The sequence below is a fragment of the Amblyomma maculatum genome, chromosome 8 (genome assembly GCF_055883805.1).
Source record: "Amblyomma maculatum isolate TAMU_Amacu chromosome 8, ASM5588380v1, whole genome shotgun sequence".
Taxonomy (NCBI): domain Eukaryota; kingdom Metazoa; phylum Arthropoda; class Arachnida; order Ixodida; family Ixodidae; genus Amblyomma; species Amblyomma maculatum.
In genome coordinates, this window is record NC_139351.1 from 38672308 (window position 1) to 38678307 (window position 6000).

The following is a 6000-nucleotide window of genomic DNA, read 5'->3' on the forward strand; positions in this document are numbered from 1 at the left end:
CAGTCTTTGCCAAAAGTAACCAGGCTGCGTGTTCCGCTTCTTAGACGGTTAGTAGAGAATTCGTACTACTTCTGAACCTGTAAATCTGTGCAAAGTAAAGGCGAGCTCCTGTCCTCACTTATTAACAAGTTTTGACACGGGAATCCATGTTGGCTTTAGAATACAAGCGACAAGAAAAACTTGCAGCCTGGTTATTTTTGGCAAAGACGGTACCAGAGGGCCACTAGTCAATGGCTGGCGGCCACCTTATTAGCCCGCTCGATGGCCCGTATTTGGATCATCGATTCCGAGCTGACCAGCACGGCTTCCCACCGCTCAGGAAAAGGGAGCTGTATTATATCTGCCGCAGCCGGATCATTTCAACAGTTCTAGAGAATGTGTTCTGATGTCGTTCTTTCGAAGCATTTATTGCAGTTTCGGTTGTACTGACCTCGCGAAAAAATTTGAGGTTTCAACGCGGCTAAACCTAATGTGCAGCGCAAGCTTTGGCTGCTGGTTGGTTGGTTGGTTGGTCGGTCGGTCGGTCGGTCGGTCGGTCGGTCGGTCGGTCGGTCGGTCGGTCGGTCGGTCGGTCGGTCGGTCGGTCGGTCGGTCGGTCGGTCGGTCGGTCGGTCGGTCGGTCGGTCGGTCGGTCGGTCGGTTGGTGTGTTGGTTGGTTGGTTGGTTGGTTGGTTGGTTGGTTGGTTGGTTGGTGGGGTTTAACGTCCCAAAGCAACTCAGGCTATGAGAGATGCCGTAGTGGAGGAGTCCGGAAATTTCAACCACCTGGGGTTCTTTAACGTGCACTGGCATCGCACAGGACACGGGCACCTGGCGACCGATTGTTGCATGAAATTCAACCAGCTTTCCGTTAAACGCATCAAAGGTCACTAGCGTTCTAGGACGAGTACCCGGGCTCGAGCCCTAACGCCTGTGGCTGTGTTTCGATAGAGCCAAAAGGGAGAGGTGTCCGAGTGCTGTGCGATGCCTGTGCATGTTAAATATCCCCAGGTGGTCGAAATTACGCCGTAGCTCTCCACTGTGGTAGCGTGGCTGAGTCGAGAGAGAGCGAGAGAGAGAATGGGGTTCACAGGAACGGAAAGGAGCAGTATCTGTCACACTTGCTCTGTGGACACCTGAACCTCGCCGTAATGGAAGAGAGGAAGGTGGGACTGAAAGTGGAAAGAGAGAAAGGGGAGCTGTAGTGGAGGGCTATAGAGTAATTGATCACCTGAGGATGTTTACCGTGCGCTGACATCGCACAGCACACGGACGCCACTTTTCGCGTCCATCGAAACGCAGCCGCCGTGATCGGGTTCGAACCCGGGAACTCCGGCACAGAAAATTATTTGTTTGACATGCATCATGCCAGAGTCTACGAAGGGAGTGCTCATTGTTACAAAGGGGTAACGCGACAAGTCACGAATGATTACCTCACAATATTTCGTTTAATGAATAACTGCAGCAAATAATGCTGCAAAAACGTAATGATGGCAGAGGAGCGTATATATGCGTTCAACAGTATCTCTTGCTGGGCTAGTTGGTCTGACATTGCGTTTAACCAAAGGAAAAAACAGCGCTACATATTCGACAGAACACACAGAAAAATGAACGTCTTCCTGTGTGTTCTGTCTAATATTTAGCGCTGTTTTTTCCTTTGGGTAAACACATAGTATATATGCTTTATAACGCATATATACGCATAGGTTAAGAAGCTCTCAGGGGTCACGTCGACACAGCCAGAAGGTAGGTACGGGATAATCGTAGGAATATGGAAGAAACCTTCGCCTTGCACTGGGTACAGTCCGGCTGATGGGGATGATAAGGTGACAATTCTGAATTATCGAGTTCCTTAGCAACTGCAGGGAATGATTGTCGCGCTAAGCGGGCTTGTTGCAGTATCTCGGGATATGTAGTGAAGGGCTGGTAGTGGTCATATAAAGGAAGTGATGAGGGTACCAGGGTGAGCAATGCTCGGGCTGCGGTGAGTGCACACTCGTTCTGTCTACCGCTTGTGACGAGATATCCATGTTACTTCTTTGTCTGATGTCTGGCGTCTGGCTTGGCATACTATTGTACAGACCAAGGGACAAAGCAGGCGTCGCATGTAGATTCTGTAGGCTGTTTGGGATGTGACGTTGTCGGCACCTCGCTGAGGCTCCAAGATCTCCAGCCTATGGAATGTACCTGCAATGCAAAGTCTGCACCTGGTCGTCTGTAAATACTTATCTGGACAACTTGTAGCATGAGAAGCGCAGTTTTTGCGGCCTGGTCACTGGTTTATTTTTCAAACTAAACTGATTACTTTTCGAGCTAGGTATAGACAATCTCTGATATAAGTCCTCGCGTTTCGCGATAATTTTGCTGACACTGTGTGTTACCTCTGGGCCTGGTTCTTTGGTGGAGCTGCTACCCTTTCTTCATTGTTCGCTTTTGCGGGAATTGTCAGAACTTTATCATTGTGCGTACCCATTAAGGATTTGTCGAAGTCTGCATGCATTGACGTATTTTAACATACAATAAAATTTCTTATTTACTAGAAATTCCAGCCGCGGAACTGAAGCTAATATATGAGCACAATGCATATTTTGACGCAGTCTGCAATGTATTAAAAATTTCAATGTAATCTGCTCGGATGCAACTATGTGCACCTGGGGCTGGGTAAGTGCATCATTAAGCGAGAGTTTATACTCTCTTTAGGTGTTTAAGAGTCCGTATTGTCGGCAACGGTTGCAAAAAGTCTGGGGGTTGGGCTACAAATATGTAAGGTGTGGCTATGGTGATTGATGATTGAATGGTATTTCATAGGAATTATTAAGCTAAGATAATTGTTATTCATCGATGCATACAGAAGTGTAAATAGGAAAAAATGGCTGAAAGTAGGTTCAAAAAGTCAAATAGCTCAGACCCAAAGGGAATGCTTGCTGATGTAAATTTAAAAAATTTAGTGCACGCAATTTATCAGCAATAAACAGGAGTATGTGAAGAATGGCAGATTAGATAAAGTGTAGAATATTCATTGCTTGAGTTTTTAATAGAAACATTAAAACGTTAATTCACAAAATTTTCAAAATAAATCATAAAACCTTGCATAAAATTTGTGAACTCCTTACAGTGAAAACCAAATGGTTCATGATGCTAACGAGAAAATTTTAAGTGTAGAATTACCAGATCATTGAAATAATAAAATGACCGAACATTGAAAACAGTAGGGTGTGAAGGTGTCAATCTGTTCAGAATAAACAGAATTGTCCTTGATGCCAAGTATTGCTGTAAAAATCTTAAAGATAAAAACCGCATTTTCAATTTTCACAGATCTTGCCAAAATGAATCGTTGGATGCCATCCATATGTGTTTACGAGCAGTGGTGCAATGGATACGCACTATTCTATTACCATTTTGTATTCCAAGAGCTCGATGCTGAGACTCCCCCACCAAAATAAAAGTAGATCTGTAATTGCAAATTTACTGGTACGGACCGAACTAATTGCTAGACACCTAACTGGTATCAACCACAGTCTATAGGGCCGTAATGATAGCGCAATGAGATATTTATATAAGCATATACATTTGATATATACAATTGATATATTTAGTGCAGTGATTTGATATAGTGCAGCGGTGGCGTAGCGGTAGAACATCCGCCTCGCATGCAAGAGGACCGGGGTCCAAATCCCGGTGCCGCGCAATTCTCCACTGGATGAAGAAAAAAAAATCCGCGTGTCGATGGAATTGCATAAACAGGTTTGGGGTGCGGCCTGATGCCGTAAACACCTCCGGCAACACACTCCCTCACCAGAACAGGAGTTGGCCACCCTGGTGCAGTAACTGGCCGCAACCTCCTATGATAAGCTCCATAAAACCCCGGCCCTCAGTCACCAGCGGCTGCGGAACAACTGACCACGGCGGCGGTGAGACCTGTGACGCAGCAGGGGGTGCTAAGAAAGCCTGGCTCCGCTGGACAGGCCGCCATTGGAAACTGACCCTGGCAACGTTTAATGCTAGAACCCTAGCTAGTGAAGCTAGCTTAGCAGTGCTGTTAGAGGAACTAGAGGGCATGAAATGGGATGTCATAGGGCTTAGTGAGGTTAGGAGTCCGAATGAGGCATATACTGTACTGATGGATGGGCATGTACTGTGTTATCGAGGCTTACCAGAGAGGCGACAACTAGGAGTAGGCTTCCTTGTCAATAATTATATAGCGGGTAATATAGATGAATTCTATAGTATTAATGAGAGGGTTGCAGGCATCGTAATAAGGCTTAATAAGCGGTATAAACTGAAGGTTGTACAGGCTTATGCACCTACATGTAGTTATGATGACCAGGCAGTTGAAAGCTTCTATGAAGATGTAGAATCGGCAAGGCGAAAAGTAAAGACGCAGTATACTGTACTAATGGGCGATTTCAATGTCAAGGTAGGGAAAAAACAGGCAGGAGACAAGGCAGTAGGGGACTATGGCATTGGCTCTAGGAATGGCAGGGGGGAGTTACTAGTTGAGTTTGCAGAGCGCAATAACTTACCAATCATGAATACCTTCTTCAGCAAACGGAAGAACCGGACATGGAAAAGTCCTAACGGAGAGACTAAAAATGAAATCGACCTCATAATGTGTTCAACCCCCGCCATTATGCAAGATGTAGAGGTAATCGGGAAAGTGCGATGCAGTGACCACAGGATGGTGAGGTCCCGAATTAGCCTAAACCTGAAGAAGGAACGCAACAGATTAGTAAGAAAGAAACCCATCAACGAATTAGCGGTGAGGGGGAGGGCAGAAGAGTTCAGGATCTCGCTACAAAATAGGTTTTCAGCTCTAACTGAGGATGGCGACATTACCCTAGAGGCAAGGAACAATAATTTCAGAGATATCATTACTGAGTGCGCGGTAGAAGTAGGCGGTAGGATAGTTAGAGAGGATACCGGCAAGCTGTCTAAGGAGACGAAATATTTGATTAAGAAACGCCAGAGTATGAAAGCTTCCAATCCAACAGACCAGATCGAATTGGCCGAGATATCAAAGCTAATCAATAAGCGCAAGGTAGCCGATATAAGGAAGTATAACATGGAGAAAATTGAGCATGCTGTAAAGAAAGGGGGAAACCTTAAAGCGGTAAAGAAGAAATTGGGCATAGGCAAAAACCAGATGTATGCGATAAGGGACAAGGCGGGCAACGTCATCACTAATATGGAAAAGATAGTCAAAGTACCCGAGGAGCTCTATACAGATCTCTACAGTAGCCAAAGTAGTCAGGACCGTAATGAGATTGGCGGTAGGGAAAAACAGTCAGATGTTCCACCAGTGACGAAGGACGAGGTCAAGAAACCACTAGAAACTATGAAAAGGGGGAATTCAGCTGGAGAGGATCAGATAACTACAGATTTGCTGAAGGACGGGGGGGGGGGATATCGTGCTAGAAAAACTGGCCACCCTGTACACGCAGTGCCTGGTGTCATCGACGGTACCGGAACCATGGAAGAATGCAAATATTATCCTCATTCACAAGAAAGGGGACTCTAAGGACCTTAAATATTACAGACCAATCAGCTTACTGTCTGTTACGTATAAGGTATTTACTAAGGTAATCGCTAATAGAATCAGGACAACCTTAGACTGTAATCAAGCAGAGGATCAAGCAGGGTTTCGGAAACGGTACTCTACTAGCGATCATATCCATACCCTCAATCAGGTGAAAGAAAAATGGTCGGAATATAACCAGCCCTTATATATAACATTCATTGATTACGAAAAAGCATTAGACTCAGCTGAAACCTCGGCGGTGATGCAGGCATTGCGAAATCAGGGGCTAGAAGAGCCGTACGTGAAAGTGCTGGAAGATATATATAGTGGCTGCACAGCAACCATAGTTCTGCATAAAGAAAGTAACAAAATTTCCATAAAGAAAGTTGTTAGGCAAGGAGACACAATCTCCCCAGTACTCTTCAAAGCTTGTTTAGAGGAAGTATTCAGAGACTTGGAATGGGAGCAGTTAAGGATAAGGGTAGATGGAGAATACCTCAGTA